This window comes from Alnus glutinosa, chromosome 8, assembly GCF_958979055.1.
Source record: "Alnus glutinosa chromosome 8, dhAlnGlut1.1, whole genome shotgun sequence".
Classification (NCBI taxonomy): Eukaryota; Viridiplantae; Streptophyta; class Magnoliopsida; order Fagales; family Betulaceae; genus Alnus; species Alnus glutinosa.
The window spans coordinates 9,902,227-9,912,304 of NC_084893.1; the positions used below are offsets into that span (position 1 = coordinate 9,902,227).

The following is a 10,078-nucleotide window of genomic DNA, read 5'->3' on the forward strand; positions in this document are numbered from 1 at the left end:
ATATTTCACTTATTACACATGATTATCAACCATATATGATCATTATTTCATAGAATAATCAGGATTTAGATTACACAAAGGAAAAAAATAAATAAATAATGTAATGAACTATTGATTTTGAGATGATAGTGAAAAAAAACATAACATAATCTAAATGTTATAAACTTATAAAATTCAAAACGACCTCATTTTAGTGAATTTAATTATATATATATAAAGGAAATGTGGATGTGGTTATTAACCGCATCCACGTGTGCGAAAATCGAGGTTTGATAACCACTTCCGCATATGCGGATAATATGAGGTGAAAATGCGGATGCGGTTATTAACAATATCCGCATATGCATCCGCAAAGTACGATTATTACTTTTAGATATCCGCATCAATATTATATAACTATTACATGCATCTACGCGATTATTACGGTTATTAAATATGGTTATTATCCGCTATCCGCATATGAGATAATGGCGTTTTGAATTACTGTCTAGATCTATATTCAATGCAACTATTACTATATGCAAGCTTAAATAAATTAAGATTTAATTTGTTACATAATTGGCTATTATTAGTCATAGAGGATCATTGTCTCATAAAGTAATTGGGATTTGGATTACCAAATGAGAGAAAAATAAATAAATAAATAAATGCAATGAGGTATTAATTTGAGATGATAGAGAAAAAAAATATAACATAACCTAAAGGTCCTAAACTCACCAAATCTAAAATTACATAGCTTTAGTGAATTTAATTTATATATATATATATATATATATATATATATATATATATATATATATATATATATAGGATGCATGCGGTTATTAACCGCATCCACATTTCATAAAACCATGCTGATATTGGTTTTTACTAACCGTGTAATATCCCAGTTTATTTTTAGACATAATAATAATAATAATATATGTATATATATATATAACTTAGTTAGTAAGTAACTTAATCAATAAGTATATAAAAAAATAAATAAATAAAAATAAAAAAATAAAAAAAGGGAAGGAGAAGAACTTGCACGGCAAGTTGACTTGCCCTTATTAATTCTTCTTTTTCTTCTTTCTTTCCGCATCTTCTTCCTTCCTCTTTCTTTCTTCTTCTATTCTTCTTTTTCTTGCCGAGAACAGAGACAGCGAGAGGGAGAGAGTGAGACTGAGATGAGAGATCGAGGGAGAGAGTGAGATTGAGAGATTAGAGAGAAGAGAAATAGAGAGAGAGAGAAGCAGAGATCGGGAGAAAGGGAGAGATGCCGAGAGGGAGAGAGTGGCGGGGAAGAGAGGACCCGGTGGACCCAGAACCCAGGGAACGCCGGTGACACAACTTCCGGTGAAGCCCGTGACCAGGGAGGAGCCCCGATCGTGAAGCCGTGAAGTCCGCGGGCCGCAACCAGCTAGACCCGGGAGAGAAACCCCCGACCTGCGAGCCAAACCCGACGGATCCGGGAGAACCCATGCGACCCGAACCTCCTGGAGGTTCGATCCTCCATGTCCGGCGGCCAGACGCCGATTTCCGGCGAGCTAAGGCGACTTTCCGGCCGATCCGTGAAGCCCGAAGCCCCTGACCCGAAAACCCGACTCGGTGACCCGACGACCCGAGAGGAAGACCCGGTTCTTCCTGTGCGTTTTCCGGCGACTTTTCCGGCAAAATCAGAGGCGATTTTTGTTTGGGTTCTTGAGAAAACCCCCAAGGTATATTAATCCTATAAAATCGTGTATTGATTTGATTATTGTTGAATTTAGATTTGATGAAACTTGGGTATTTCTAGTAATCCGATTCTCTGTTTGGCCAAGTGAATCTAGTTGATAAATTGTGGATTAGGGGTTTTTGTTGTTAGTCGATTATGTGGATAGTATTATACCCTGTTTTGAAGAAATTCCTTATTATGATAGTGACTTAGCCGAATGGATTGTGTGTTGATCTGGCCAATGAGTGCTTGGGCAGTATTGTTTGGTGGTAGTGTATATAAGTGTCAGTTTACTGAGTGTTTGATGATTTTCTGGGTTATGATTATTGTTAATGTTGAGTGTGGATTGTTGGAAAGAATGTTTTGTTGGGTGATTTGTGGATTTGGATTCCCTGTTTAGTTGTATAACCGATTATAGTATTATTCCCCTATTTTCAGTATTTTTGTAGAATGATTATGTGTTTATCATGATGAGGATTTGAGTTTTGATTAGTTGTATAGTCCCTAATTTTACTACGTTAATGTGTTTTCCTATTCCGGTTATATGTGTGTGAGCTGAGAGTGATTGGTCTATGTTCTGAAAATTGGGTATAGATTTTGTAAGGTGGTTGTCCGATTGTATTGGTGACCTGTTAACTTTTGGAGCTAGGTTTATTCCTTAGTTTTAACTGAATTAATTATGGGAATTGGTTATGTTGTTTTGCTGTGATTTCTGTTGAGGGTATGTAATAGCCGTAGGCTAATTTGGAGATTATCATGTTTTATTGAAATAACTGAGTAGTGTTTAGTGTGATTTTGGATATTGAGTTCATAGTTGGAAGAATGACATTAGCAAGTGATTTTGACACGAGTTAGAATAATATTAGGTTGTTTGGGTTGTGGACTCTCGGACTATGGTCTATGTTTTCAAGGGGGTTGCCATTTTTGGAAGATTTACGGTGATTGGGGTTGAGTGAGTTGCGCTTGTTGGTAGTTTAGTCACTAAGAAATAATGTGAAAGTATGGATGTTGACCGACCGTACAACTTGGAGATCTTTGATTACGTGTTATGTTTTTGTAATTAAGTTTTAGGCTACAAATTCTAGAATATTCTTCTAAGCTTCTTCTTTCAATTTATTTAGGTAAAAGCTCGATCTCGATGCTAATGGAAAGTCCAGGTAAGGGGATACAACACCGAAAAACCCCCAACAAGATTTTATTATAAATCTTTTGAAAAAGTGTTGGGGATTTTACAAAGCATTTACGTATGTGATTTTTAATGACAAGCTTTTATTACTCATATGTTATTATTCAAGAATTTGTGCATAAATTACAGTTATGATTAAGAGCATTTTAAAGTTTTGATTTATGCATATATGATCAAAGGTATTTCAAAGTTATGAATTATGCATACTTACAATGATGAAAAAGAGAGCATTTGAAAGATATGATTACAGAGAATTCCAAAGTATATGATTCTATTCAAGAATACAATTTTGAAAGAAAAGAGATTCTAAAGTTAAATTCTGCACATGACTACAGTTATGAAAACGGCTCTTACAGTTTTGAAATAAAGTATACAGATAAAGCAGAGCCTACAGTATTACAGCAAATCGTTCATGTGCAGTAACTGTTTAACTCTGAGGCACTATTACAGCTAGGATTGGTACCCATAGGGTAGCATGGCAAGCATACCATGTGTTGGTGTGTGCTACCAGCCGATGTTGGCCTTCACCTAGGGAAGATCCCCAACTCGGAACCGGCTCTCCCCTGTGACGACAGGCTGAGTCCATAGGTCTGTGTGACAAAAGCCAACGTGCTCCGCTCACGGGTAACAGCGGTTTAGAGTCTGTAAAGGGTTAAACCACAAAGAAAGGATTAAAGAGAAAACTGATAAAAAGAATATACTGGATCATAATAAACTGTCATTCTTATACCATTATTCATATTCTTCAAATCCTATTTAATTATTCATATGCCATGCCACCTGTCCTAAAACAATACATTTCACTTTATGAATCATGCTTTAATATGTGTTTTCTTATAAAACATAAACAGCCTAGCATATCACTTCTCAGACAACTATTCATAACTTGAATCTTGAACTTATACTCAATTTAAAATCACATATCATATTCATACTTTTAAACATTATCGTAAATTTTAATATACTCAAAAACACTTAATTCATCTAAAATAAATTAAAAATCAACATACTATTGGTTTAGGTTATAAATCAATGCAATTCATCATATGTGAAAATAATTCTTATCAGTGAGTAGAATAAATCTGTCATTATGCATGACTAAAGATTATGGCATAAAGGTTTATAGTATGTTTTATTTTCCCCTGGTGTTGTATTTTCCTTACTGAGTTGTCGAACTCACCCCTTTTTCCTCCACCCCTTTCTAGATGACAACAGTAAGACGAAGTCTTTTCCTTGTAAGGGCGTAGACCTCGCTGAAAGCGATAGTTCGTGATGAACCGGCCAAACCCTAGTTTTGTATAGTATGTTTTGTTCTTTTTGGAGTTCATGACCTTGTAAATAATTATTAATAGAAATGTTTAATAAAATAGGAGATTTAAATTTATATGTTGTAAATGCACGCTTCCATTTATATGATTTTAGTACTCAAACTCACGTTTCCCTTATATCCCAAAATGGGGCCGTGACAAACCGTATCCCCATCAGCATGTGCAAATAACGAATGCAGACGATTATTACCTGCCCGTATTTTCACCCTTATTAAATAGCATATGGAGGTAATTATTACATCTAGTTCTTTTTTATTACTTCATGCACTATAGTACGTAGATGATTATGACCGTAATTACTATTAAGAAGAGTAGATTTTGTAATCGACAATAAGGCTGGAACTTGAAAGTCAAAGTTGCCATGCTCTAAAGTATTGCTACATCTTTGGAACTCTAGAAAATACTTCATCGTTCCAAATTTATAAGGCTTTGTTAATTAATTTGAAATGATATGATCATTAGTGAAGAGGCAAACAAATGTAGTGATCTTTCTAAAATGTCCTTTACTTTATGCTACAGTACGTGGCAGGACTTTTAGGACAAATTTTGTTTGCTTCTAAAAAATAAAAAAACAAGAGTAATAAAACTTTAGAAAATCTATACTGTAGGAATATATAATATTAAAGAGAAATGATATTTGATCACCCATGACACAATTTTTAATTTTTTTTATTAAAAAAAAAAATCACAAAACCATGTAAATGGGTTGGAGTCTTGTTTTGTGGTTTCTTTTTCTTTTTTTTTTTTTTTAAAAAAAAGAAATTATAAAAAAAAAAAATCAATAATTATGTTCATATTGGTATCATGAGGTGGTCAAATATCATTTTTTTTTTAATATGAAATAGAGAGGGAAAGCAAAGAGAGAAGAAAAGACAAACAAAGGCCCTTATGGGTACATTTTGACTGTATTTAAATATATTAACTTGTATTAAAATAGTTTTTATTTATTGAGAGGTTAAAGAGTGGTGAAAAAAAAAAAACCAGATTAAATAATAAAAGAGAATAAACCTAAAAAAAAAAATAAAAAAAAAAATAAAGGCATAGAATAAAGCAAATAAAATATTCAAACATCCACGATGAAAGATAAACATTTTGATAAGTTGAGCCTGAGAGGAGTAGGTAATATCAACTTTAACAAATTCAATAGAACCAAACTGATTTGAATAATCATCAGCTTGGCTGATTAGACACATTGGAAAGCATTTATTATGATAGATAGAGTTTTACTGCTAGTACTTAAGGGTTAATTCTGTCTTATCTTTTGGACAATCGAATTAGTTTTAAGAAAGTATATATACCTGGTTTGCTATTTGGTAAACTTGGGCTGAATTTTGTTTTGATTTGTCATATGAATGTGAACTTCAAATTGGGTAATCAGATTTTGTTCTTTCATCATCTCCGAACTCCATTGGACCTCGATTATTAAGGGAATGGATGGTTATTAGATTTACCTTAGTTTTTTTTTTAAAAAAAATAAAAAATAAAATTAGGAAGGGGGAGGGGGAGGAATTTAGAAAAGATCAATTTAAGTTAATTAGGTCCGATTTTTAATTAGGTTTTATGTGTTTGGTATACGATTTATATAACTGATCTCTATTGGTTCAGGTGTTTAGCGATTTCACTCGATCTATTTTTCATTTTAAGAACTTTCCAACTAAGGAATTATGTTATAAGAGGAAAAGGGTATCAAACACATGCCAAGTACTATATTAGTGAACCTCCAAAGATTAAATAATGAGCATGTGTTAAGGTGAAATGATTACTATTTTTTTTTAAAAAAAAAAAAGAAGAAAGAAAAAACAAAATAACTATTTGGTAGGAGAAAGAGGTAGCAGCATAGTAATCATGTTAAGATAGAGTGTACCATACTAAAAGTCTTGCTTGAAGGTGTGACTATCACTATGCTTGTCATGTGACTCATGTTGAGTGCACCTAGTAGTTAATCAGTTGCTCAAAACGTCAGGGCACATCGGTGACTGCAGACGATGCTAGACCCGAAAGGTTAGATCATATAACCACATCCCCGTGCATACATGACGTAATTGTATGCAAAGCCATAATAAAAGAGATAAGAAAAGTTTTGAGTTCATAAATGAAATTTTCAATTCAAAGTACATGCTTTATTTGTAAATCCTTAACCTCCATATTTATTTGTTCAAATGTTTAACCTAACCGTTTTTATTTAGTCAGGAATGTTACACTTGCTAAGCTTTTGCTTATTTTTGTTTTTCCTCCCTCTCACAATTGTGAAGCTAACAAGCAAGCGGCCGGGATGGGTAGGCTATGGGGGGATGACTACGCATTGCATGCTTTAAATTTTCTTTAAGCAAACCATTAAGACATTAATGATATTTATTATTAGGGAAAAGTACACATAACTCTCTCAAACTACCACTCAATTGTCAATGTACCCCATAAACTACCAATTGTGTCAATGTCCCCCCCTAAACTACCAAAAAATGTCAATGTCCCCCTTAAGACCAACAAAAAGACAAAAATGACCCTAATTTTTTTTGAATAAGACAAAAATGTCCTCATAAATTCAAAAAATTAAAACTAAAACTAAAAAACTTTTTTTTAAAAAAAAAGAAATAAAAAACTAAAAAAGAAATATTTTAAAAAAATTAAATAAAAAACGATTAAAGGAAAAAAAAAACAAAAAATAACTGAAATTTATTTTTTTAAAAAAAACAAATGAAAAAAAACCAGTTTTTATTAAATTAAAAAACGAAAAAGAACATTTTTTAAAAAGAAAAAAAAACGAGAAAAAAAAAACAAAAAATAACTGAAATTTATTTATTTATTTTTTTAAAATAAAACAAATGAAAAAAAAAAACCTGTTTTTATTAAATTAAAAAGACTGAAAATTATTATTATTTTTTAAAAAAAAAATAAAAACAGTTTTAATTTTTTATTTTTTTTGGAATAAATTTTTGTTATTTATATTTTTTTAATAATTTTTTTTAGTTTTTATTTTATTTTAATAATTTTATGAAGGGCATTTTTGTCATTAGGAGGACATTGACATTTTCTGGTAGTTTAAGGGGGGAGATTGACACAATTGGCAGTTTGGGGGGTACATTAACAATGATGTGGTAGTTTGAGAGGGTTATGTGTACTTTTCTCTTATTATTTTTTTTTGTTAAGTTTGTTAAATTTGTATTGACCTTTAAGATTTTCATGTTGTACCAATTCGCTTTTTACAAAAAGGTGTAATTGAAAATTTCAATTTTCACGTGTCATTATGACATCATCAGAGTTAAATAATTGGCAGTCGAATATATTTTTTCTTTAAAAAACTAGGAACATAACACTTCAGAGTTGACTGAATTACCTCATTATATTAAAACATGAACCATAAGTTCTAATACCATAAATACACTCAAAGCACTAACATATATGCTACATGCGGCACTTAATAAGTAACCATTGTTTTATCCTACATATCAAATATTACATATTAAAAGTCTTAGCCTTAAACATAAATGCTATTAGTTGTATCGTTCCTTCCATCCTGCAAAAACTCGTATGTGGTTGTGGTTAACACCGCAATCCCATACTGTCGGAACGGTGAGTCAACTTTCTCCAATAACATAATGAAATACTGAATCATTTAAAAGTACACCACACAATATTATGATGACAGTTATATGTATGCATAATCTTAGTCTTTGCCTTAGGACTTTAACCTGCAGTCTATTTATTACTTATTGCCTCAGGACTTAAGCCATCGGTCTTAATCCTGATTAGTGCCATAGGACTTTGACCTTGGTCTTACCATTATTGGTGATTACTGATCAGTGCCTAAGGACTCTAACCGCCTTTGGTCTTATTTGAACCTATGGTCTGAATCAGCACTGCCTTGAGACTCCAACCGTCGGTCTTTGGCATGGGACATTAACCTTCGGTCTTCAAAGATTGATTGATGCCTTGGGACGTTAACCCGCAGTCTTAAATCCATTAGTGCCTTAGGACATCAACCCTTGGTCATTTTTATTAATAAGTTCATATCTTCTCACAGTAAATATGCAATAACAGTTTATCAACATGTTCACCATTCATGACAATAAAATAGACATGGTTCCAAACAAAATGCCAAACAACTTGTATACAATTAAAGAAATCCGAAATCAAAACATTATCAAAGACCACCACGTATCTTCAGTGAGTAAGAAATACTCACAATTATTTTTTTTACTTCAGAAAAGTGTTCACACAAATATTAGCTGCAATATAATTTAATACCAATAATAGTGAATTAGTACAAATCACTAATAGACTCATATTAACACTATTTTTTTTTTAACCTTAAAATTAGTTAATTATAATGCCACATATTTCATGTTAGCATTATGTGGGTATTATAACAACATTTATTATTAAATGACAAAAATATCATTTTTCATTAAAAATGGTTATTTACATAGTATTAACATAATATCCTCTATAACAATAGACATAACAACTAATATAACTAATTGTCATAGTTTATAAAATAATTCTAATTTAATCTCTTATAAACATTTAGGCAAAATAACGGCATTAGTATATTAAATGCCTAATAATATTTTAAAAGTATTTAAACAGCATAACTGCTCTTTTATAAAATATTATATTTTTATTCAGGCATTATGACGACGTATTTATCAATTAAATACTCCGCTTTGAAAAACTTTGTTTAAACATCTCTTAAAACGTTAAATAAGTTATAATAAATCTCATAAAATCTGGTGTATATATACATATAACACCCATCATTCCTTTACTTCTGGGACACGTAGAGAGAGAGAGAGAGAGAGATAGAGATAGAGGTCCTTTTGTCTTTTATTTATTTTTCTTTCTTTATCTTATCTTTTCCTATTCTACTTTTTTCTTTTCTTTTAGCTGTAGCCGACACAGAGGGGGAAAGAGAATAGAGAGAGTGAGAGTTAAGACTTACCCACGTGAGGATCCTCTGCAAAACGTGAAGAACAGCAGGGGAGAGAGAGAGTTCTTTGCCGTGACAGAAACTGAGAAGAGAAGAGACTGGGTTCTGATTTTCTTTGTTTTGCTACTGTAAAACTGAAACGGAGAGGGATTTTGCTTCTTCTTTTCTTCCAATTGTCTTCCCCAAGAGTAGCATTAGTTTGCTGTCCAGAGGAGAGAACAAAAGAGAAGAGCAGAGGGAGCTGCTGCACTACAAAGCAGGGAAGAAGAAGGAGAGAAACCGAGAGAGAAATGCGTGAAATTGAAGAGGGGAGCTGCACCTATATTTATACACTATTGAGAGGCCAAGATCGGTTTGAGTCACCATTGATCAAAGGTTGGGGATTACACAAGTGTTCGGTGGGCAGCAAGAGGATAGAAAACCATCATTTCAAACTCTTATATATCTCTTATCTCCTTCTAACCAGCACTTAGATTTCTAACTAACCATTCCTAAACTTCACTTGGTTCTCATAGTGATTAAACTGATTTTGAGGGGTATGTGTGGACTGGGGCTGGGCACCAACATGTACCGGGTTTGAAATGTTGATGGGCTAGGCTGCACATGGGCTGAGTTTGATCACGTGGAAATAAAATGGGCCCATAATGTTATATATTAATTTTCGTCCAAATAGGGGTAGTATTTTTTGTGGGTGTTTTCATACTCTTAACGGAGTCAAAAAAATTATGAAATTTGGAGGATAGCTAGAGGACTTTGAGACGAGTGTTCTGGCTTTTGAATCAACCAAAACGGAGTTCGTTTGACCATATTTCTGTCATTCTAAAGTTTAAGGTCCGTTTGAACATTTTAATCGATGAATATTTATTTTCATAAATATTCATATATATTCTTTTACCTTATTATTAGGTCTTAAAATATAATTTAAGACATTATATTTTATA

The 10,078-nt window shown here is 32.4% G+C and overlaps 2 long non-coding RNA genes across 2 annotated transcripts; one reads left to right on the forward strand and one right to left on the reverse strand.

Moving 5' to 3' along the window:
• Positions 1-1,103: 1,103 nt before the first annotated feature.
• LOC133876426 (uncharacterized) lies at positions 1,104-4,264 on the forward strand. The gene is made up of 3 exons (XR_009901536.1): positions 1,104-1,700; positions 2,818-2,853; positions 4,088-4,264. It is a non-coding gene; the product is annotated as an uncharacterized LOC133876426 (long non-coding RNA).
• A 3,267-nt stretch (positions 4,265-7,531) lies between these two features.
• Positions 7,532-9,655, reverse strand: LOC133876502 (uncharacterized). The gene is made up of 2 exons (XR_009901552.1): positions 9,150-9,655; positions 7,532-7,769 (listed from the first exon to the last, which is right to left on the reverse strand). It is a non-coding gene; the product is annotated as an uncharacterized LOC133876502 (long non-coding RNA).
• Between the last annotated feature and the right edge of the window lie 423 nt (positions 9,656-10,078).